This window comes from Semicossyphus pulcher, unplaced genomic scaffold (assembly GCF_022749685.1).
Source record: "Semicossyphus pulcher isolate SPU_LCO1_2020_fin unplaced genomic scaffold, fSemPul1.0.p SCAF_11, whole genome shotgun sequence".
Lineage (NCBI taxonomy): Eukaryota > Metazoa > Chordata > Actinopteri > Labriformes > Labridae > Semicossyphus > Semicossyphus pulcher.
The window spans coordinates 29,048,226-29,072,779 of NW_027211615.1; the positions used below are offsets into that span (position 1 = coordinate 29,048,226).

The 24,554-nt window shown below is 43.7% G+C and overlaps 1 protein-coding gene across 1 annotated transcript in view; it reads left to right on the forward strand.

The window, feature by feature from the left end:
- The first annotated feature begins 2,608 nt into the window (after nt 1-2,608).
- The window catches only part of myo6a (myosin VIa), a 150,289-nt gene continuing 128,343 nt past the window's right edge, over nt 2,609-24,554 (forward strand). The window contains 1 exon segment of the mRNA XM_069657761.1: nt 2,609-2,737. The gene's annotated coding sequence lies outside the window, so the exon portion shown is untranslated.

A 24,554-nucleotide genomic window follows, 5' to 3' on the forward strand; every position in this document is an offset into this window, starting at 1 on the left:
GGGGCTTCTGATATCGGCCTTTTCAACAACAATGGCGGAGAAGACTTTTATCCTCCTTTGGTTTTTTCAAGGGTACAATTTCCAGGTGTGGAGCTGCTGTTCACGCCAGGACACGACTCCTTTCACTGTTTTTATGTTTTCTTTGTATTAAATCAAATAATAAGCAAACAGAGCGATTTAAAACAGACGTAACGGTTACTACCAAGGGACGGGGAAGTGCCGCTAGACAACTTTCGTAACCTAGCAACAGTAAGCGTTGGTGAGAAGCGCTCTGAAATTGAGGTCGTGGCCGCTGCTAGTGCAAAAAAAAGCCATTAGAGAACACAGGCCTTGTTATTGTTCGGACATTTTTACAAGAATTTTCCAAGTCGCAAACATTTATTTCGGATAATTCCTAAGCTTAAATGAGTTCTAGAGACCAGGGGCAAGTTCAGTCTGAAAACACGGTGCACTATTCTGCTTCAGCTCCCAGGTAGAATGACTCATTTCCAGACCAGGTGTGAAACTGTGCAGCAGACTTTGAGGTATGCTCCATCAGCAGAAAGTCTGTATACTCCTGAATTCAATGGAGTTCTTCCTCACCCTGTCCTTCTGAGCTGTGATTGGCCGATACCTCAGGGTTTGCCTCCAACACAACTTAAAATGGGTGTTATCACAAAGAGAATAGTAGATATATTTATACATCTGAACGCCAAAAAAATGATGCATCGGCTCAGAGGTATTCAGTAGAAGGGAGTATACTACCTGTATGAATGAAGTACTGAGTAACTTCTGACTTCTGAATCAGGCAGTGAAAGAAATCAAGGAAAGCATTCGTCTTTAAAAATCAGAATAAAACAGAAAAGCAGACAGGTGCAGAGAGCAGACGTGTCTCAGGTGTTTGTTATGAGTGCCGCTCTCATCTTTCAGTCTGGTGTTGAGTGACTGATCCTTCAGCCTCAGAGGACTCACAGGGTTAAGTTACTGAACACTGAAACATTCATGAGTCCTGAATTGTTGTTTTGTCGTCCCACTTAAAGAGCTCATCAGGGAATCTTTACTTTATTAAATATTAAGTACAGCTTTATTAAGTGTTCACCAAAGAGAAAGTTCAGCTGAGGATGATGCCAATGTCATTAATTATGTAGGTTTAAGACAAATCTATCAATTCATTTTAATTTATACGGCACCAAATCACAACAAAAGTTATCTCAGGACTTACAAATAGAGCAGGTATAGAATGTGCACTTATTATTTACCCAAGAGACCCAACATGAGTCCACCATGAGCAAGAGAAACGTCCTTTAACAGGCAGAAACCTCGAGCAACACCGGAGCCTCGTGAGAAGGCCGCAGCTGTCTGCCTAACTGCAGAAACAAAAGTACTTTTCTAGCAAGCAAGGGACTGATGTTTTACTGATTTATTTCAGTGCTTCTCAAACTTTTTCATATCAAAAAGCCCTTAAATGACACAAAAAAGACCTCTGACCCTGATTTGGTAAGACTTTTGTTTTTGGAAAATATGCTTATTGCTTCTGTAGAGCGTAGATTTCATGCAAAGCAGAGGAGCAGGATACAGACAGTTTCCTGCAGGGTAAATTACTCACTCTATAACAGACTTTCCCCTTGAATAATAGAGTCTGTGTAGTGTTTTAAACACTGACTGAAAGGTTGTGTAAATGCTTTCAACATTCTTGATAATATATGGTCACAGTGAACCCTGTCGGACCGGATTTTTAGATGTTTTATTAGAGAAAATGTTGGAATCCAGTCCCCACAACAGTCACATTCTGTCCTTGTAATTCTAATCATATTTGGATTTATAGTGAAAATACATTTCTGGAGACCCCCTTAAAGTACCCCCGGGGGTCCTCGGACACGTCTGTCTGCAGTGACCAGTCGATGGTGCAGCAGCAGACAGATTAGCACCATTGTTGTCGTCTTTGACATTATCCCGGTTAATCCCGACCTTCTTCAAAGTCTTACAGCGCAGTGTGACACATGCCGACAGACAACAGAGATTGTGACGGGGTCGAGGTGATAATATGATATAAAACGACTTGATATAAAGAGCTGCTTTACAGATCAAACACGTGTACTGATACAAAAGGCAAAGGTTATTTAGTGACATTTAACGTACATTTAAATGTTGCTTTTTGGGGTAGGTTGCAACATCTGATGTTTTCCATTCAAATAATATTATATATAACAATATGTTATGTGTAATTGCATTTTAACAGTACTGATAAGAAGCCAATAGATGTTAGTTTAATATACAATCATTTGGTTGGTCTAAATAGTCTCTGAGGAACTAAGAGAAACTCAAGTGTTGCATCAGTCCCCTGTCTCCCCTACTTTTAAAGGGTTTCCTCTTCTCCTGTTGCCCCTTTAAAATCATCCTGCACGTGACTCTGAAGCTGAGGGGGCTCGCGTGGTCCCACCTTGGCTGCTCCATTGTGCAGCAGGGCATTATTAACCCCCATTGGATCGGGACAGCGCCCTCTGCAGGGAGACCCACTCAGCCTGTGAATATTTATCCAGCTCGTGACGTCACGGGGCCAGTTTCCCAGGATTGCTGCGGGAGTCGGAGGCTGCAGGGCGGGGAGAGTGTGGCCCAGCCTGCCGGAGAGGACACCTATCATCTGGAGACACCCGGCCGGTGCGGCTGCGTTTGGGACGTGCGCTTCCTCTCTGGGATTTTTAAAAGAAAATAACACAGTTTTCTTTGAACAAGTTGCGGGAATTCACGCACAAGCGAGGTAAGAAAACACCGACAGCCGTGTGCATGCACCGGGGAGAATTTATCGCAACAAGACGGTGATGTTAGCTAGCTGAAGCGGCTACAGATCGCAGCATTGCCCGGTGCTAGTAGCACAGGGAGGCTGTCAACACACATTGTGGCTTTCCCAGGAGGAATACCGTGAACACACAGCTGAGAGCTCTGACATATAACAGCGGTATATCCTTAATAACAAAATACACCTGCTTTCTATCATTTCGGCACTCAGAGGCTGACATTTTCATGTTTTTAATCATAGATATCGTGCTTCGATTTGTCTAGCTTTGTTTAGAGGAGTCTACACCAGACTTCATTCACAGCTCAAGCAATTTAATGTTTTATTAAATATTCAATGAGGGATGTACATTGAAAAACATTGTTCATGACTAAATGTGACCGTATATAAATTACTTAAAAAATCGGCTTAGAAAGAATCAACTGTGCCTGCCTTTATTGCTGTGTGGCTTCAACTTTTCAATACACTCAACGACGCTGCCATTGCCATCAAAGGGCTGAAAGAACATAGCTAAAATAACCGGCAAACCCCTTTTTAAAAGTTAGATTATTTTAGAATTAGCATACTTTATGGATCATATTAAAGCCGAATTAAAGAAAAGTGTTTTCGTAATCAGAAAAAGTGATGATTCATTGTTAATGATGTATGTATGTGGCTGATGGGCAACGCGATAGCAGATTCTCATGATTTTTAAACGAGGTTTGGCTCGGTGTGGGCTTGTGTTTGGACAGCTCGAGCGTTGCACACATCGGACGAGCATTTAGCACAAGCCTCATTACATTAGAGACAGTTCAAAAGGGACTGAGCTTGGCAGCTGCGTGGAGGATTCACTGGTGCGTACATGACATGAGAGGCTGTGTTGTTGTACAGCAAGTCCAATATGTCAGATCTCACAATGCGAGCACGACTGCGGCCTGCACACACATACACACACACCCACAGTGCTGCTGCTGAGCCTGGGAAGAAGAAGAAGAAGAATCAATGGACATGTTTTGCATGATAAAAAAAGCTGAGCCTGGTTGGTGGTGGTGGCTCTGGCCATTGTGATATTATTGCCTGAACGACGATGAAGGCTAATGTGGCATCCTCTGAAGTCAGGATGCAGGGAACAGGCTCAGTCACGGCTGTGGTTTTTATCTGTGTTGCATGATTACATAAGAGCTCTCTGTGCTTATTGTGTTTTTCCTGAGCTTGTTCTTTATGCTGAAGCTGCTTTGAAATCACTATAATGGTCATTTTAGTCTCCTAAAGCCACTGAATACCTTTCTAATAGATTCAAAAAGCACATTATGTTGTGCTTCTATTATTCCTAATGTTTCTTTATTAGTATACATTCAGGTTTTGGTATTTTTACTCTTCCTATGGTGCTACGAATGCTATAAGTTTACTAGCATGCATTAGTTAGGGTGGAGGCCTCTCCTGCAGCCTGATCCCTGCACAGACTTTGACTTTTGCTCCTTCTTTTACGACCGCATTGACTTATATTTGCATTATGTCACAACAGGAAACAGTGCTTATTGTAACCACACTGTCTTTCCTGAGTTCAGGGAGGTTCAGGAACTTCAGGGATCAAAGACCTCTCCCGGAAATGATCCTGAATGTCTGAATGATTATTGGATTAGTTTGCAGCCACGGTGATATACATATTACAGACTTGATGTAACAGCATTAAGTAAGAAGTGTGAGAACATGCTTTGCTTCTTGGCTGCAGAGATGTGACCAGTGAGAGGAGCTTGGCATCCTGGGTAATGGCGCATGTCCAAGTGTCTTATTCAGGATAAGCTGTTTACATGCATCTTCATCCACTTAAGATATCCTTGAATACATGAGAAAGCCAAGGATTCAGGAAATGAGACATCTACGACAGCAGAACATGTTAGTTTGACTCATGTGCGAGTATTTTCTTCCTGTAAACATATGTTTTCTGCTGTATTGTTTTGTGTTTAGTTACACAGAGGGAGAAGCGGCTGGAGGCAGGAGAGGGGAACTGGAAAGCTAGTAAAGGAATTCCTGGAATATCCTGGAACTTTATTTTGGATGTTGGAGTAAGGGGAATGAGATCAGTTCTTTGTGGAAGTTATTTCAGCGATACAATTTGGACACATGGAGCCTGCACTGATGACAACATTCAGGAGCATGAGAGCATCTGTACAAAAGTTAATGCAAAACAGCACAAAACTGCAGCTTTAATAGAGTTGGATTAAGGTGTCGCTTTTATTTTCTTAACTGCAGGTTAGCAACATAATTAGCTTGTCCAGTCGCTAACAAAATTTAGCAGCGTGTTTAAGAAATGTATTTTTAACACTGGATTTTTGTGGCGACTGAGAGCTAGCTAACCCCACAGATCTGTCGTTTAGCATCGCACTCTTAGCTTTGAGAATTGTTGGGCCATCTCAGCTAACTTTACATGTGTATGCTAACTGCTAGCTATGATATGGATAGCAAAGCGTGTAACTCACCAATTTGGACTTTGCGTGGCTTCTGTTCCTCCTCTGGATCTGACTGAAAGGACTCAATACTTTTATGTTGTTAACAAAATTAGCTTGCCAAAGAGTCAACAGTGTTTCAGGAGAGATCCGGTTTAGAGCCAGGATTTTTAAGGCTAATTTTAAGCTAGCTTTGCAGCTGGTGGGGCTAGCGCTAGCAAATCACAATAGTTCTTAAAGCTCTATTTTTCTCTTTACTTCCCCTCTTACTTTTTGTTTTTCAATTAAAATTAAAGGAGTGGATAATCACGTTTTTCATTTGGAAAATAGTTTTGCTCTTGCATTTGTCTTGGATTTTTTTTGTTTTTTGTCTCCACCTCCTCTCATTGCACAAAATTGAAGGCTTAATTCCCCCTGGAGCGGGCGCTGCCATCTTGCTCATTAGTATCCAGAGCGTGTGCAGTAGAGATCGGCTGTTGGAGCCGCAGTATCAACGTCCAGCCCCTTCCTCTCCTGGAGGAGGCGGGCTTTATGAGCTATACTGCAGCCAGTCAGCAGGGGGCGATAGAGAGGGTTTGGCTTCACTTTTACGGAGCTGTCATGTCGGCCATCTTTTTATACAGTCTATAGTTTCTCCTGATGGAAATGTGATTAAACATATAACACACCCCAATGACAGTACACCTCTCTGATGCTAAACTAACTAAAGTCTCGTTCACCTTCGCTCGATTACTCCTCCATAACATAAAAGCAGCACAAGATGTATTTTAAACGGTGTCAAACTATAAGACACAGATGTGAGTTCAGAAGTTGAACTCTGCTCATGCTAACCTCCCTGCAGCTCCAACAGCGTCGACTTCCTCCTGACGATGGAGCTCGAGGGTTCATACAGGTCTTGTTTCTGATGGTGTTAATGAAGGAGGTTATGAAGGGGTTAGGGACCCCCCCCTCCGCCCCCATCCTGCCCCCTCGTCAGTCTTTGTAATTAGGGGAATGTGAGCTGGATTAGCCGTGCCTCACAGAGCAGACCTCAGTCTCCTGTCGGTGGTGATGAAGAGTGTCGACTTACAGCACCGTCTGCGAGCGCGGCGGCCTCGCTCCGGGGGGGTCTCCGGTCTCTGAGGGAGCAGGAACGTCGGGGAAGGAGTCGACTTTGTTGTTGTATTTTGGTTTCACACACGCTGCGGGATTACAAGCGGACCAGGGCTTGTAAACAGAAATCATGTGGAGTCGCATGAACATAGTGGTGAGTTTTAGATGTTTCGGCCTCTGTGACTTTAAATCCACCTGATGGTTCTTTAATGTCGTTTTAAATCACACCATCGTAGCTCTTTGTAACACCGCCGGCTATCACATGTCAACATCTGTGTCTCTGTACCCATAAACCCCTCGTTTTATGAAGCCGTTTCCTGTAGCTGGGTTGGATTACCGTCCCTCTCTGAATGACGAAGCAAACAATGATCCTGTTTGAAAATAAAGGAGTTAAAGGCTGAATGTATTAACTCCTTCAAACAGGTGATCAAATGACAGAGTGGATGGATAATAACGTCTGTAATCAATTAACTTTTCTGATGTATCAAAGCTTCAAACGACGTCAGGATTAGTTTGTTTTTGTTTCTGTAGCTTGTTTTGATTGATTCCTTGGCTCAACAAGTGATCGATTACACGACAAGTGTAACATGGATCTATAAATTAAGATTATGTCGTTATGAGCCTACAGATTTTACATTGTCATGCAGATATCTAAATCCAAATGTAGGCGCTTTCTGAACATTTGTGTTTTACGGGTTAATTTCGACCCTGTCATGCTATTGTCACACAATATGACACGTGTGTTTGAGAAAGGTTTGTCTCGTCGTTGCTTTGCATCGATCAAATGTTTTGTTTTCTCTTTTTCATGCTTTTTAGAGCCGTCACAATACTGATATCAGTTTCTGTATCGGCCTCTGATACTGCCTAAATTTGCGGTATCGGTCATCAGCGAGTATACCAATTGATCGTAACCAATTAGCCCAAAATAATCAACTGCTTTCAGGTAAACTATCATGTGACAATAACAGACAACAACAGTGAGGTACTAGCAGAGACTTGAAAGTTAGTCAATGCTAGCTAAATGCTTTTCCACCAATTTTATGCATATTTTTCAATCACACTAGTATCAGAGGTGTGCTCGGTATCGGTAAGGAAAAAGTGGATTCATAAAAACTCTAGGTTTGGTTCGGCGTGAGAGTTTCCTCTGCAGGGCGTCTGGGCTCAGCCTTAGAGAGAGGGTAAGGAGCTCAGACATCCGGAGGGAGCTCGGAGTAGAGCGGCTACTCCTTCACATCGAAAGGAGCTAGTTGAGGTGGTTCGGGCATCTGGTTAGGATGCCTCCTGGGCGACTCCTTGTGGAGGCTTTCTGGGCACGTCCAACTGGGAGGAGACCCCGGGGCAGACCCAGAGCTCGCCCAAGGGATTAGATATCCCATCTATCCTGGGAACGCTTCGGGATCCTCCAGGAGGAGCTGGACAATGTTGCTAGGGAGAGGGACGTCTGGGCTAACTTGCTTAGCCTGCTGCGAATGCGTCCCGACCTCGGATAAGTGGAAGAAAATGGATGGATGGATAACTTTATTCAGTGTATAACATTGTACGCCCTATGTGAGGTCCAAACCTTTGCTGCTGAGTCACTCCTGTGCTTTTAAATGTGAACCTCTCTATCAAGTTTTACAGCTAAACAGATCACACGGATGTGTTTGGGCCACCATCAACCAGTCAGGGGTTTATATAACTTTTATCCCTGCCCTAACAGGCCACAAAGAAACTCCACTATTACAGTTATTTAAGCTTAAACTTATAAAAGTATATTTAGCTGCAGACTTTATTTTTAGCAGCAGAGTTCTTAATCTGTAGTTTTTAACAGCAGCAGACCTGTGTCTCACTCTCTCACTCTCCCTCCTGTCCATGTTTGACTGACTCACTCCGTCACATTGTGTCAACATGCAAATGAGCCCAGCCCATCATTATGGAGGCGAGCGCCGTAACTGAGCAACCTCGAGCACAGGATCACGGGCTGGTGACCTTTGAAACCCTGCTGGTATGGAGCGAGGCCTGACACGAGGCTCAGGTGTCACACATGTGGTGCATTGTGGGTAATAATTAGGGCGGAGGCCGGGTTTGACATGATGCGGGTGCTCTGCCTCGTCTGAAACAAGAAAATGTTGGATTGTAAAACCCGACAGAGTGAACGTCCGTCCTTCTCCTCCGGCTGTTTCTCTGAAGAGGTTTAATGTTGTTTAAAAAACCTCACACCCCCTCCTCTGAGATGGTGTTTCCTCGCCCTGCTTTGTCACATTGCTCATTAGTTTCTGAGGCTTTGCTCCATGAGGACTTTGAGCCGAGTTAATCCGCCTCCCTTCGCACTTCTCTTAAATGTTCAAATGCCACTGGAATACTTGTTTCAGGCTGCTGCCAGGGTTTTACAGCTCTGAACCTTGCACTGCTCACTGCTGCTTTCTTGTTGCTGATTTGGAGACTTTGGGATTCAGACTGTGGCCGTCTCTGATGAAACTGTCAGCTTCTTAATTTAAACGCAGACGACACGCTACAGGCGCTGGTTGCTTCCTTATTTCCTCAGTTACTCATTTACTTTACAGAATGTGTGAAAACAGTGAAGAACATTTCACATCGTCTGAGAGCCCAACAAGACTTCTTCAGACGTCCCAATGAGATATTGAAAATATGCATCGAAGAATTATTGATTGACACCACTATTGACCAAGATCTGCCCTGTTTGTCTCAGGTGTGTTCTTTGACTCGCTCTATAGTCCATATTCACACAGCGGCCATTTTCCTTTCATATCACGCTCAAGGTGGGAAGCTAAGATACTGGTAAACAACATATTTGATAACCAATTAGCTACCATTACACAACAGCTAACTTTAGCATTCAACCACTTTTTAGCTAATATTTCTGTTAGCTAGGAAATCACTAAAAGCCAAATCATTACACAGCGTGAATTCTTACAGGTAACGCTAGCAAGGAAGTTGTTGAATACCAAAATTACAGTTTGACAGTGTTATGCCATTTTAATAAAAGCATAAATGACTAGCTAACGGTAATGTAGCTAATGTTAGGATGCACCTGATCCCGAGATTCATTGCGCGCCAATTCAAACAAAATGGCGGACTTTCTCACGGCCGAGAAATAAACTTTAAATGTAAAAGTTTTTGATTTGAACTCGAATAGCTAGCGTCACACATGTTTAAGAAAACAAAAGAGCCCTTGAAACATATTATCTTTAAAATAAGAGGTTAACATACTCAATGTTATTTATGCAAGCTAGTTAGCCCGCTAGCTACCTGTTGCTAGGTGACAGGAGCGGCATTTGGTGACGCAAGAGTAAGGGCGGGAACAGCTGGTGACGCAAACAGGAAGTCCTCCGTAGATCAGACCGTCTCATTTCAGTTCCGCTTTAACGTCAGGCCACAAACGACTCGTCCTCCGTAGGCCGCGTCCTGCGAAGGATGCAGCCCCTGGACTGGGACACAACTGTCGTCTGTGGTGGCTAAACGTATTTCAGTTATGTTGTGTCAACTTGAAATAAGGCCTGATGTCCCACTGGATTTTCACGATACGTCGTCTGATCAGTTCATGATTAGAGTCAGAATCAGAGTGCCTTTAATGTCAGTGCAGCGTTAAAACCATACAACGCTGTGCTACTCCTGAAAAGGCCGTGTGTTGCTGTGGGAAAAAGGTTAGAGTCTGTTAGTCCGTGTTTTCAGCGATCTATAGTGCTGTCCAGGCTGCTGGCTGAGCTGCTGCTAACTGCCATAGCATTGATGTCATGTGACGATCTCTTGTCAATGATTTCCTGGTCTTTGGAGGATTATTGGACTTTATGGAAATGTTATCCCGATCCCATGATGAGATCTTTTTATCACCCAGCCCAACAAAGTGAAGAGGTGACACTGTGCCTGGCTGAAGGACACATTAACAGAGAAGGAAACAGCTTTAAGTGCTCTCCACCTGACCGGCTTCAGTGGTTGTTCATTGGGATCTTTCGGGGGCATATCGAGGCTCTTGTGGCACCAAATGCTGATGATGTTCGACACTATAAATGGGCCATTTCAGCAGCCGTGAGCAGGGACGGTGGATTTGTGTGCAGACTTTGAGTTTGACTTTTCCTCAGAGGGTTTCTATTATTAGACATCAGAGGAGTCTTTTCCTTCAGATATCTCACGTCTGTTTCCTGCAGGTTATATTTAGTCACTGCTGCACACTCAGCCCTCCTCTGGACCTCTGCTGGGAGATTTAGACATGCTCAGGACAAACCAGGTGGATTTTCTCTGCTGCATAAACACAGAGTGTCTGTTTTTCTAAAGATGCCTTTGGCTGAATAAGTGGATCCAGCTCTGGTCCTTCTGATCCTCCATGTCCTCTGTGTCCTCTGCATCATGTCCCTGTCTGTCAGGCCTGTTTAATAATCTGCTGGGAGGAAGCGACCCCACAGAGGACAGGTTACTGACATCAGGAGCAAACAAGACGGACAGACGATTTTTAGTTTCATAGACGGGAAGACGAAACTTTTTAATAGATTTCATGGAGGCTGCAAAAAAACCCCTTTTCATGCACAGATAAACTTTTTGTTCTGAACGTGCCCTCATATTTGAAAGATAAAATAGGTTCTTTCTCAGTTCCTCCTGAGAGAAACCAACATGGACTCAGAGATTGGACCTGTAATGTAGTTTCCAGGTGCCATGCTAATGTTTGGACAGCTCATCACTCCTGACTCCCAACAGTCTGAACCTTGATAATGGCTTCCCAAGCCCCGAACCCTTCGAGATGCCGGAGAAATCCAGTGGGACATTTGTCGGACTGTTGGGGATCTGGTATTATAATCTGTCTGGACAATGGGAGCTCCCAGGTTCTGCTTTCCAGGTCGCATATTTCTCCCAACTATCCAACCTGACACTTTTAATATATCGTATATCAAGTCCAGGTGGATTTAAGATGGGGTATCGTCCTACCGCCCAAAGAGTCCCTGCTCAGGTGGAAGGTCTTTCCACATGTACAGGAGCTTTGCAGGTTGGAGCTTGTGGTCATGAGGGTTCCTGAATAGTCCAGTGCTTCCTGCTTTTGAATGTTTTACTGATTTTACATGGCGTCATTGTGTTACAAAAGAGTTGCAGAAACAGGCGAGTTTATTCAAACATCAGGGAACTCATTCATCTAATCTTTGCAGGTGTTCAGGCCGTGTTGGGACTGAAGATAACAAAGAGCTAAAGGAACATTTTGGTTCCTGAAAGGTTCCTGGGACTCCAACATGTTGGGATATTTGTTAACAACTTCATTGACAAAGTTCTAGCAAAGAAAGATATACACATTTACCTGTTCAATCTGGTCTTTGTGTGCAGTTATATTCTGCGTGGATGCATTTAGTCACACGGGTTGTTTGTGTTGTGGAAACTTTACTTCTTAACTTTAACTCTTCTGTACTTGTCGATGCCGGACGTTTACTTCTAACAGAGTGATTTAAATAGTTTTATTATGACTTCCACTCCAGTGACGGATCTGAATACTTCTCCTGAGAACCAGTTTCTATCCAGTTTCATTTGTTGACTTTCTCCCTGATGATGTCTGCCTGCAGTGAATGAGATTACACACTCAGGTACCTGCCTTTTACATACTTGTACATGTTGTTAAAGCAGAAGGTTGCAAAGATAGAGAGCTTCCTGCAGCTCTGAGGATTACTCTGTCTTAACACCTCCTCAGTATTCAGAGATGCATCCTTAATGCGCTGCTGAGGCGACGATTTAACACTCTTTGTGTAATGTACAACTTTTTAGCTGCTTATGACACATTTTATTAGCGTTAGACTTCGCCTTCAGGAGGATGACTCTCGTCAATCTTTAAACGGCATCACAGGGAGTTTGTCGAACATCAGCACTTCACAAATTCCACAGATGTGCTGAAATCATCGAAAAGGAAGCTCCGGCCTGGAAAGACAAGAGAGAGGCGAGATCTTTGAGGGTCATGTGGTTATCAGGGAGTAAAAAAGAAACAAGGAACAAACTTCAGTCGAACAATAAAGTTAGATGTGTTTGAATAGTTTAATTGTGGGTCTGTTTGTTTCCGTGAGTGTGTTGGGAGGGACAGATTCATTTCTGCTCCAGTGAAAGGAATTACCTGCCAGCCGTCTGATCTTGTAACACACCCTGTTCAGGAGTCTGAGCTGTGGGTGGGGCAGCAGCAGCTTCAAAGGAATGCTGGGTAACAATCATGACAAGAGTCCTGACGACACAGGGAGGTTTCAAGAGCAAACCACAAAGCCAGACCATGACGCTCAGACTAAAACAAAGCTCAGGATGTCATCACTGTCAGGCTGATCCTAGGCCAGACTGCAGTTTGTTTACGTTGCTCTGTCCCCAGATGGACAATGTGTCTCCAGCTCCAGACACGATACCTGCACAGTGACGCTGCAGGGCTGTAAGCTGAGAGATTTCAAACTCCACGTTTGTATTTGTTTCCTCTCTGCACCCACTTCTCTGAAATGTCACGATGTGGCTGTGTGGGAGAGCGAGGAGGAGACACGAGGAATCATTACGACAGCTTGTGTAAAGATAAGCACCATGTCGGCCATCAGCTGTACAAAGTTCGTCATCCTCATCAGAGCGAGGAGGAGACGTTTGTTTCGGCACAATTAGAGAGAATAAAAGATAAAAACAAACAGCAGGAGGCCGATAAGTCTCTGCAGACTGGTGCTCGTTAGTGTCGATCTGGGTTTTTGTCCCTGAACACATCACAGCCTCTCTGTTCCCCACGTGACCCGACTGAGCGACGTGACAGTGAGCTCTCAGAGAGCGCCGACACACATCCAACAATCAGCTGTCTGTGTGTCTGTGAGCAGAGGAGGGTCCACACACGACACAGAGCAGCACTTCCTCTGAAATGTGTCGTCCTCTCGCACTCACAAAGTAACAGCTGCTGAAACTCTGGCGTCCAATCTGAGCACAGTTTGGTTTCATCACTGCTCCAACACATCCTCTGATTTCAAAGGATTGTCTCTTAAAGGGACAGTCCACCCTGTTAGCTTCATTTCACAGGTTGTTTGTTTGAAATACAACTTTAAAAAATGTACAGTCTGATGTCGGAGTGCTCCATGTTTTGCATTGTCCTTGGTTTCCTTGGTGTCATTGAAAATACTGTTGTAGGCGTGTTGTCCATAGATTGTATAAATCGCCAACGTTGCCATCTTGACAGTGGCAATGGTTGATCAACTGTTGTTTTGAGCATTTTCAGCCGTCTTGGTTTTCTGGAGCCAGAAGTGACAAGACGAGACGAGAGGGTGGCACTGGAGAGGAGTGAGAGTATCAGAGTTGTACCAGGCTGTAAACACGTTTATTTCTGCTGTAAAGTTTTAACATGGGGCTCTGTGGGGACTGACTCGCTTTTGGAGGCAGCCTCAAGTGGACACTCGAGGAACTGCAGTTTTTGGCACTTCTGTGTTTGCTGCTTGGTTTGTTGCTGCTCCACCTCTACCTAGTTAGCTTTGCAATACTCTTCATCAGATCTGCCCCAAAGAACACTTCAAATGACATTAAAAAGTAACATTACATTAGGCTGTGGCTCAGTGGTAGAGCGGGGCTTCCTTTCTGAACGGAAGATATCCTGTTCGTTTTCAGGCTCCTGCAGTCCACATGTCGACGTGTCTTTGAGCAAAATACACTCAAATGTACGAGAATGTTATTAGACAAGACCCTGATGAGCAGCTTGGATCTTCATATAGCAGGATGCTAACGTTGAGTGTGATGCCCTTTAGGTAGTCCATTTACAATGACTTCTCTTCCTTTTAAAGACTTCCTTGCGAGTCATGTGATGCAGCTCTGATGGTTACAGTACTTTAACTTCCTGTGTACACTGTGTCAGATGTTTAGCTAATCCTCTGCCTTTCTTATGGTGGCTGCACACTGCCCAGACTCATGCCAACCAACTCCAACCAACACCAACTGTCAGGTCAGCGTGTGCCGACAGTTGGTGTTGGTTTCATCCCTGTAAAAAAAAAAGCAAAAACTTAAACAAGAAAAAGTAAGCAACAGAAGTGTGTCCTGTCAGCTGATGTCTGGGCCGTGTGCAGCACCTTTAGTGACAATGGTACATGGAATATATGTAGTTTATTTGTGATGGAGGTGAGGCTGAATAAGTCGAAGATGCGGCTCTGCTCCATTGAAACTCATTCATTCGCTCAGTCATTAGCTAATGTTGCTAATAGCATCTGTACGACAGCAGGCCGACCTATGCGGCTCCTGTTAGCCGTCTTCCTGCGGCCCCCGAGGACAATGGATGGGTGACTGAACGCCGTCAGTTCAGCACCACCAGTTTCATGTCTGTTTGTTCATGTAAATATTGACCTGCCAACTCCAGTGCGACCTTAAAGGAACTGTTGAGTCCCACTTCACTGGTTTTTGGTTGCATAAGCGACCAGAATGGACGCTCCCTGGAGCTCTGTCTGTCTTGGTTTGTAAAAAGCCAGTGTCACCAAACAAACCCTCGAGTCCACCAGGACGTGTACATGGCCTGGTTTTCATTACAGCTCTGGTGCTATTAATAGATGTTGCACAGGCTTTTAATGTGTCAGCGCGAGGTGGAAATAACCAGAAACAAAGACACACATTTCCACAAATCAAAGATAAACACAGAACAGTGTTCCAGAGTGAGTACATCCCATAATAATCCCCCTGCAGTTTGTCTCCGGCCCTCATCGAGCTGTCGTTGACTCCGAGCGAGGAAGAATCAAACATTGTTCACCTCGTGGGAACATTCACACGATCTGATGCTCCTCCTGCCTCAGTGCATCGCGGCCGCTGCAGACGGGAAAGTTGAGTTTTGACAACGATGCTTCAGAGACACTGACTGTCAAAATAAAAGTCCCCTCTACGAGGCTTTTATTTGACTCTTTGTGTTGCAGCATCCACTAAATGAAAGTGACATTTTGTGAAGAAATAAGTTTTATATATATATAGCTATATTTGTAAAGTGTAACAGTGCATTAACACGGTTATATAACGGTGATTAAGAACTATCAACAGACCACATCAGTGTTCTTTCCACCACCAGTTGTCTCCCAGTCCGTACACGTGATGTAAGAGTTTGACATCACATCTTTTATGGCTTCATTCATCCATCATTGTCCAGGAGAGCAAACAGCTAGCAGCTATTTTGCCATTGATATGTTTGCACATGTAAACCCAGAGACTTTGGGACTTGTAACCAAATCCTGGCCCTCTTTGTTGTGGAAGGCGAAGCTCTGTGAAGGACAGGTGCGTTTAACTCTTTCATGTGGGGACAAGGACAGAGAAAGCTTTTCTGGGTCAAAGCGATCACATGCTCACAGAGCTGAGGTTTGTTTGCGTATCAGGTAAATCCTGGTGTGGTGAGTGTAGGTTACATGATGTTGGAATCCAGTTCACTGGTTTGATCTTGACCTGGAAACAGCTGTTTGACAAAGTAACTGTAACTTGGTGTCGACTTGCTGTTTTTTGGAGCTTAATGGTGTTTGAACCTTTTTAAGCCTCCAGTTTTTTTTTGCAGTGACCATATTTGGACGACAGGTTTGATACACATTGTTCTGTCTCTATTCTGGTTTACAGGTTGCTTTCAATCACAGGTAGCCCCGCCCTAAACCCTCCTCTCTTTCTGGTCTCTGTGACTCTAAATGGGAGCATCAGTGACTAAATGAACATCATGCAGATTGAGGTTGTTACAGGTTGTAACCACTGCTTCTGGACATTTTGATGTCTCCAGAAGAAGCCCACGCAGCTATCAGCTCCCCTCAGATTAACTGGTGTCAGTTTAGTGGTGGAAAAAAACAGCTTTTTGGATTCATGCTGGCTTCAGGACGGACATGTTGCAAACACAGGTATTGTTTTAAACACGCAGAACAGCAGAAAGACATAGAAGCTAAAAGTTCCAGCTAATATGCACTCTTTAATATTTGTTTATTTAACGCAGATTTCACATCTCGTATCGTGCTGGTTTTTAGTCACAATTCCACGTTCAACATTTTGATTCTGGCTGCATTCGGCTTTTTATTGTGTGTAGGATTTATTTTATTTTAAGTGTGTAGCAGTAACCTGAGGGTCTGAAGGACCTTTGAGCTGTAACCCAGAGAAACAAACAGGGAATACGTCTGCTGCATGTGGTGAACAACTTGTCTTTCTTGTTTTAAATGCACTGGACCGTTTTGCTAAAAGAAAAAAAGACGTAGACTGACACATTCAGTCAGATTATTTGCATTTTCTCCCTCGAATGAATGTGTTCACTCACTTTCCTGCAAAGCAAAAGCAAAATCTCAAATGACTTCCCGTTTATTAGCATAATGCTTCTGTGTCTCTGTGACTCATGTGAGTGCTGCTTTGGGAATCAGCAGCAGATATCAGCTCTGTTTGCACCTTTAATTTTTCACCTGACTGACGATGTTAATGGGAATGATGTTCCAGAGGCTCCGTTCACGCAGGATTGTAATATTTAGGGCAGCAGCTGGAAATAGATGGTGGCGTTTTTAAGGCTTTGGTAAGAAGAACACTAATGTGATCATGAGAGCTGCGGTCCGGGCTCGGCTCTGCCATTAGCTGACTGCTGTCGGGGCTTTGTGGGTTGTGAATTAGCTGCTTCAGAGCAGAGGGATCAGTCGACTCCACAGCGGGAGGCTTCTTCAGGAAACCAGAAATTATTGGGTGAGACTTCAGAGGATAAATGTAGCAGCAGTGTCCGCGTGCTGAGTGAGTTTAGCTGGAAAGTCACCAGCTTGGAAAAAAATAAATTAGGCTGAAGATAAAGGAGGTGTTCTTCCCTCGGGTCAAACTGTCCCGCTCATTTGCATATCAGCATGCGATCGTGTGCAAAGTTCACGTTGTGTTTGCTTAGAAACTAAATAAAGTAACAAAAGCTTTCATATGTTTTGCATCTTTTATTTACTGGAAAAAATGACGGTCTGACTGCACACTTTAATATTTTATTATATCCTGATAAGAATAATAATGAGACTTTTTTTAGTGTAAGCGAGGGTGAGCGTGGTGAAGTAACAGGAGGATGGGTTCAATAATTCAGGAGAGGCAGGAGGAGGGGTGGGACTGAGCACGCTGGCAGATAGCAGAGTCTTTTTTTAGCAGCGTTTACGTCTGTGTTGTGCTGATCAAAGCTACGATAAGTGTGCACTTCATAAACCCTCCTCTCTACCTCCATCATCCCACTTTCATGGCAACTTGAACGACTGCTTCACAGCACACTTCATCTCCTTAAAGAACACAGATAATGAAATCTCCCAGCTTGCATGAACGCAGCATCATTAGCTGCAATAACCCTCATTATAACCTCAGTGATACTTTCATCTTTCATCCACAGTTTTTATTGGTGTTGCTCAACCCAGTTTAACAGCTCGGGAGGGGGTGACATCACTTCCTGTGCTGGAAGGAGCTGTTCAGTGTATCAGTGGTGTGTGTGTGTGTGTGTGTGTGTGTGTGTGTGTGTGTGTGTGTGTGTGTGTGTGTGTGTGTGTGTGGGCTGCTCAGGGTGTTACAGCAGGTTTGATCTTGTTTTTTCACTTCCTGGTCCTGCTTTCAGACTCTCTCAAACCACTTGTTATTTTTTATGATTACATTTTGTATGTCTTACTGTTCAGTGCAACACCAACCTCCTACGTCAGCCTACAGGATTCTTACCTGCAAGATGCTCTTTGATCTTAGTTTTCCAAAAGCGGCAGCTGTCAATCAGCATTAAAACATTTCTAACTGACTACTTTCTTACTCTATCCTTACAAATAATGAAGGATTTCAGTCTGACAGTGAGCTAAAGTTAGCCTAGCTGCAGCTCGGCTCACAGCTTCCAAAGCCACGCCAAAGAGCATCGGCGAAACACTGAATTTAAAGTGAAACTGCTTTGCTAAGTGTTTTTTGCTGGTTATAATCTGAATATGTTTGTTTTGGAGATGATGGGACCTCTGTGGATCGTTCGGCTCTTCATACAAACTTGTGAAAATTGAACACTAAAAGAAACCTAACTTAAAAACAAGTTAAACACCTTCAAAAAGGCTAACAGCAGATCCGTTTGCAGCCCCTCCTGACTTCCTGTGTCCAGGAAAAACAGATTTTTTTTCATGACTGGACCTTGTTGACAAACTGAAACATAATCCGAGTGGCTGCTGTGATCGCTGCACGCGAGCACTAAACTGGAACAACATTGCATTGCGCGTTTGGCCAGCCTCAGCATCTGATGCTACTTTATTGGGAGCGACTACAACCCAATATCGCCCCGCTAAAGTTTCACAAAACAGTAAGCGGTTAATCTCCGGATAAATCCAGCTTGTTTCCAAACATCCACCACGCCTCTGATAGCTACTGATCGCAAGCATCGCTGGCTCGTGCAGAAAACAGGCCCCAGTCTCAGGACTTGATTTCGTGTTTTTGCCAGTCTGTTTGTGTTGGAGAGGAGGAGACCTTCTATATTTTGTAAACTAGAACGCCAAAGAGACATTTTGAGACTCGGTTTGTTAAGTTTACAGCCTGCTCAGATGTTGCTCCTGCTCTGTGTACAATGAAGTGCAGTTTAAACTTACAAAATGTGAGTCTACTGGAGCAGATCCATCTGTACTTACTCTGACTTTCACCCTGATTACTCTGCAGGAAATGCACCACCTTTGTCTAAAGTAGTTTCTGATGTAGAATCTTTATATTGATTAGAGGCCGATGATGAAACCCATTTGGCAGACGCGTTCAGACACGGTGCCCTGCAGCAGCAGCAGCCGCAGCACTGCAGACATGTTTCGTATTAATGCTCCCTGATGGTGTTTTGAATGCTTTCAGTAACCGGCTGCACAACACGGTTAGATCACAGAGCAGAGGAGAAATAACTTCATGTAAAGTCACATACTTCTGTTTTCTGCCTGTGCTTACTCGACTTCATCGCACTTCATCTGACAGCAGGAACGTTACATTGTGAATGCAGAAGCTTCACTTGTAATGGGGCATTTTAAAATCACAGTGAGGGTGAACTGGATCGTGAGATTGACAGACGGGTTGGTGAAGCATCGGCAGTAATGTGGGCGTTGGTTGTACCGGACCCTCGTGGTGACGAGGGAGCTGAGCCTGAAGGCAAAGCTCCCAGTTTGCCAGTCGATCTACGCTCCAACCCTCACCTGTGGTCATTCCGTCTGGCCTGGGAACGCCTCGGGATCCCCCAGGAGGAGCTGGAAAATGTTGCTAGGGAGAGGGACGTCTGGGTTTGAGGCTGATAGTAGAGTAAAGGGATGTTGACATTTTATCGTCCATTTAACTGATGGTTTGATGGCTTTGTATAAAGAATCCTGGTGAGTGCTGCTCTCACTGTGGCTCCATCAGATTCTTCCTCTCAGTGTTTATTCGTCAGACTGAGAGGTATATCGACGTCCTCTCTGTGATTTAAGGGACGGGTTTGTCTTTCTTCCTGCTCCTCAGTTATTCATTTGTCAGTGCAGCTTCCTGAATTTACCTTCCTGGTCTGAGAGTGCGTGACTGCAGATCTGTGGGTCATAAAATATTTGTAGACAGGACGACTCTGTAACCTGAAAGTCACAGCAGAGGTGAGTCACAGCCTGGAGGTGTCCTGTCAGCACTGACCAAACTGGCTTCTTACAAACATGAAAGTCGTATGAAGAAAAATCTTCTTGTCTTTACAGAGGATTTATTGATAACTCAGCAGTTTATGGATGCCAGCTGTGACACGTTACACTTCCATGTGTTTTAGTTTTACACATTATGTTGAAGTGGATGTATGAATCAGAGGTTTTGAGCACTTCTACGTCTGACCTGCCAAACGTTTTAACCAAAACATTTCAGGAGGAACAAAAACTGAAGATTAACTTAAAGTATAACAAATGTCGCCTCTTATATACGTATGTACTGAATGGATACTTAGGGAGTTCCAGCATATTTAGACATGGAGACTGAAAAGTTAATTCATGTGCATTTTCCCAAGTAAATAAGAAAGTAAGCAGCCTAAGTCAGTAAACATACACACATAAATACAACATGTCCATTTGTAAGTGAATAAATGCAAACAAAAGTTTATAAATCAATAAAGAACACCCAGACGTGACGGCTGAGACGTCTACCAAATGTCCAGAGTGAAACAATGGACGGGCACTTTTCATTTAATTAATTTGCGCATCCTGCATCCTTCACTCGTGTCGTTTCCTCGCGTCTTAGCTCCTCCTCACGTCACGTCTTTGATTGAAACACGTCCGTGTCGGATCCACCTGTGTATCCTCACCCGGAGCTCCTCCTGGAGCCTCCTCTCTCCACCTTCACCCCCAGGTGCATTTAAGAAATTGGAAGATCCTCCATCATGGCAGAGGGGACGGGTTTCCAGGTCAGCCGTCCTCGGAGGACGTGAGGATGTTGTACACAGAGTCAGTGCAGGAGGAAAGGCATGGGAGGCTGTTAAGCTTGCTAACAGAGCCTCAAAGCAAAAAACTTTCTGCCCTAAAAGCAGAGAGCAGTGACAGAAATGGAGGGCAGTGCACGATGTTACGATGGTAGAGGGCTGCTATCGGTGATTGACACTAGGGCATCAGCAGTCCTACCATTAACCTGCCTAACCTAATCTAAATAAACCAAAGAACCTTAAAATTAACATCATTCTTCTTAAAAAATCCCCCAAACCAAACCCATCATGTTCTCCGCCCTCTACCTAAAATCCTTCCTACCTACCTACATGTTTCCTCCACCTAAAAACCTCCCAACCTAAGCAGCCACTTACCGACCCACCCAGATTCCAACCATACCAACCTAACTATTAAAACCATAACCAACCGGCCTTCCTACTTATTAACTTACCATTAACTACCAAACCATTAATTACCCTAGCTTACCAACCTGACACTTACCTCACAAAAAACAACCTACCTTCCTCGAAATTCAGAATCGCACCAACCTGCTGACTTCCAAGTCCCCTTCCTACCCACAGACCTACAGTATCTCTCTGCCACTGCACCTCCCATAACATCCTTTAATCCTTAGAAAACACAGGTTTCTGTTCAGAGTTTAATGCTGGTCAGCAGTTTACACATGTATAGATTTTACACAGTGATGCAGCAGGATTTGATCTGCAGTCTGGCACTGAGCAGGAGCAGGATTGATTCAGCCTGCTCTCCTTTAATGCTTTTTTTTTGTATCACAAAGAAGTGCAGCGTGGTGCTTTGTTCACGGGGGAATTTTACAGCCCTGACAATGAATCACCAGCAACCTTTGATCTAAATGTAGTCGTCCTACCTGCAGGCCTCAGACGTCCCTGAAGCAGGCTGCAGCCACACAGTGTTCAGGCCTCTTTCTGCAGCTTGTTCAGGAAGTAAAAATATCTGCCTCACATTTATGTGCACAAGATGGTTCACTTCAACTCACACCATAACAGTAAACTTTCCCTAACCTTAACTGTAACTTTCACCTGAGCTAGTTGTGATGTAGGGATATTAAAGGGTGGATTAAGTCTAGTGCTAAGGTTTGGCAGGTCCTTTTTTAAACATGTCGGTTTTTGTTTTGCTAATTTGCAAATGTTTTGTTTTTGCTAATTTGGCAGCCAATCCCCCTGTAAGAGTAATTCTGGTATTTTTAAACCTGCTTGTTTTTAAATATCTTGTCCGGCAGCCATGAGATGGGCTGCAGTGGCTGCAACGTAATCCTCGGGGGAAATGTCTCCAATCAAAGTTCGTCCACTAAAAGTTCTTGTTGTTTCCACTGACAGGCTCAGCTTGTTATTCTAAGTGTCTGACAACATTACAGAAAGGATCCCTACAGAGATAGACCTTTTTGTTACAGAGGAAGATGATTTTTTTAAAAGCAAAAACAGACGTCAAATTGCTCTCTTCAGCGACACCAGACTCCATTGACAAAAACAGTAATTTTACTTTGTAGAACACAATTGCTGCTTGTGCCTCAAGTGGTTGGTTGTTTGTGTTATTGTGTCACTTTGGTAGTTTAAATGGTTAGTTCGGATCAAACACAATATTTGTGTAACACAAAATAAGGCAAAATAACGAACCAGTGTAGGCAGCGGTAGACGGATAACTATCATTTTCATCAAGCTTAAATCACTGTTTTTCTCAATGGAGTCTGGTGGATTTCAAGAAAGTGATGTAATGTCTGTTTGTGGTTAAACAATTCTTAAAAGTGTTTGTACATGTTGGTCAGGGCCAGGTTTTAGAGTCCCCCTTTAAGTTGAAGAATTTAATTGATGAGCCTGGAAATATTCTACTTTTCTCTCAATACTTTGGGACTTCCTGTCTGTGGCTAGCTGCTCAAGCCCATTGGTTCTTACTAAAAGACATAAACACCTTTAGCACAGAGAAAGAAGAACAAAAATATCGAATAAGCCTTTTAGAACTTGTTTGCTGTGTTTGTCGTTCAGCGTTCAGGCTCTTGTTCGTTGTCACGTAGGGAGCGATTAACACCTGGATTACAGGGGGAATCAACCCTGTTATCCTCCAGTCACAGGAGTTCATCAGTCTACACTAATAAAAGAGCTGATTGTTCTCTGGCGATTATGGTTTAACGTCCTCTAATTGAATTTAATAGGCTCTTCTCAGATAGCGATGGACTCTGGGGTACTTTATTTAAACTTCCCATAGAAGATTGTTGAGTGCTGTTATTGAGTTTGCACTTTGGCAGGAAGCCACTGTGTGAGGAGAGAGCTGTGGATGTTGTGAGCAGCTTCATGTTGGCCTCAGCTCTTTGGGTGGAAGCTGTAATAAACTACTTGGCTGAGTGCTCATTGAAGTCAACTTCTTCACATTATCGGAGTTGCTATTCTCCTTTTTGGCATTTCATTTCCTTCCTTGGATTTTGATGATTCCTTCGTCCCAATTTCCAGCCGTCACCGATCCTCTAGATGCTAATGTAACATGTTAAAGCGTTTCATCGTGTCAGTATTCTTTCATTAGTCTGTCCTGGGTTTTAAGATCATTATTTTAGGAGCATCTGGAGCCCGACAGTAACTTTCCAACACAGTTCGTCCTGAGTAAAATAATGATCTGTGTCTGTGTGCATGTAAACAAACTCTGGTCCAGGGGGGTTGGAGGCCTGTTTTTCCTGTTTTCTCACACATGGTGGTAGTTTGTGGTCTGTTGTCCCTCCGGCTGCTTGTGTTCAATATACATATACAGCTATAGTACTATGGTTACGCTAACATGTTTATTTAGAGTCTAGTTTGCCGTGTAATTGAGTGTATCTCTAGTTTTCTGTGTTGTTATGGCAGCAGTGGCTGTAGCGTTGCTCGGCCCACCACTTTGGTCCAGACTCAATAGTCTCATCAATAGTTCTGTCTATTGACCGTCATGTTCCCCAGAGGATGAACGTAATCATGTGGGTGATTTGTTGTGCCACTTCCCCAAAGGATGAACTGTTAGAACTTCTTCCAGCTCAATTATCAGTTCAAGATTTAATTTTATCCAACACTTTTAATGATGCAAAACAAGACAAATTCATGAGCTGCACCTTGTATTATTAGCCAATATTAGCATGAACTAGAATGCTGACCTTGCCATGTCTGAGGATCCTATGCCATCCTGGAGATATTACCATGCTATTGAACCATTAGCATTGCTAAAGCAAAATGTCTTTCTGCAAATGACAACTGCAACAACCGAGAACAACACCAACAACACCACCCACATTTACAACACCAACATTAACACTGACAACAGCACCAACATCAGCGACACAAACACCACAGACAACAACCATCACCAACAACAACAACTTCAACAACGCAACCAGCAACAACGAACAACTTATCGCCACAAACAGCAAAAGCAACACCAACCTACACCGCTAACACCCACAACAAATCACAACCAACAACAACTCTCACCAGTTCCATTATGAAGATTTTAGCATGCTAAAGAACCATCGGGTTATCGCTGCAAACACCAATAGCAACACCAACCAACAACACAACCAACACTTATGCCACCAACAACTACGGCACCACCCATAACAGCAACGCCAAGAATCAACAACAACAAACACCAGTCACAACAGGGATTTATGTAACGCTCGTCAAAATCAGCCATTACTACAAATGATCCTGGTTATTGTTTGACCCAAATGTAAGAAGCTGAAACCAGAAACGTTTTGGGTTTTTCTTTGGTTTCTGATCTTTTGTCACTGTAAAGTGAAATTCTGAATCCAACAGATTTCTGTCACACAGTAGCACATGTTGTTGTCGCAGCTTTGTCCGTGACTTTTTAAAAAAAGATTGAGGTTCACTGTCACAAACTAGCCACATGACCTGTGCTACTTTTAGCCCTTTACATCAGCAGAGGCCGAGAGTATCTCAGGTCCTCCTG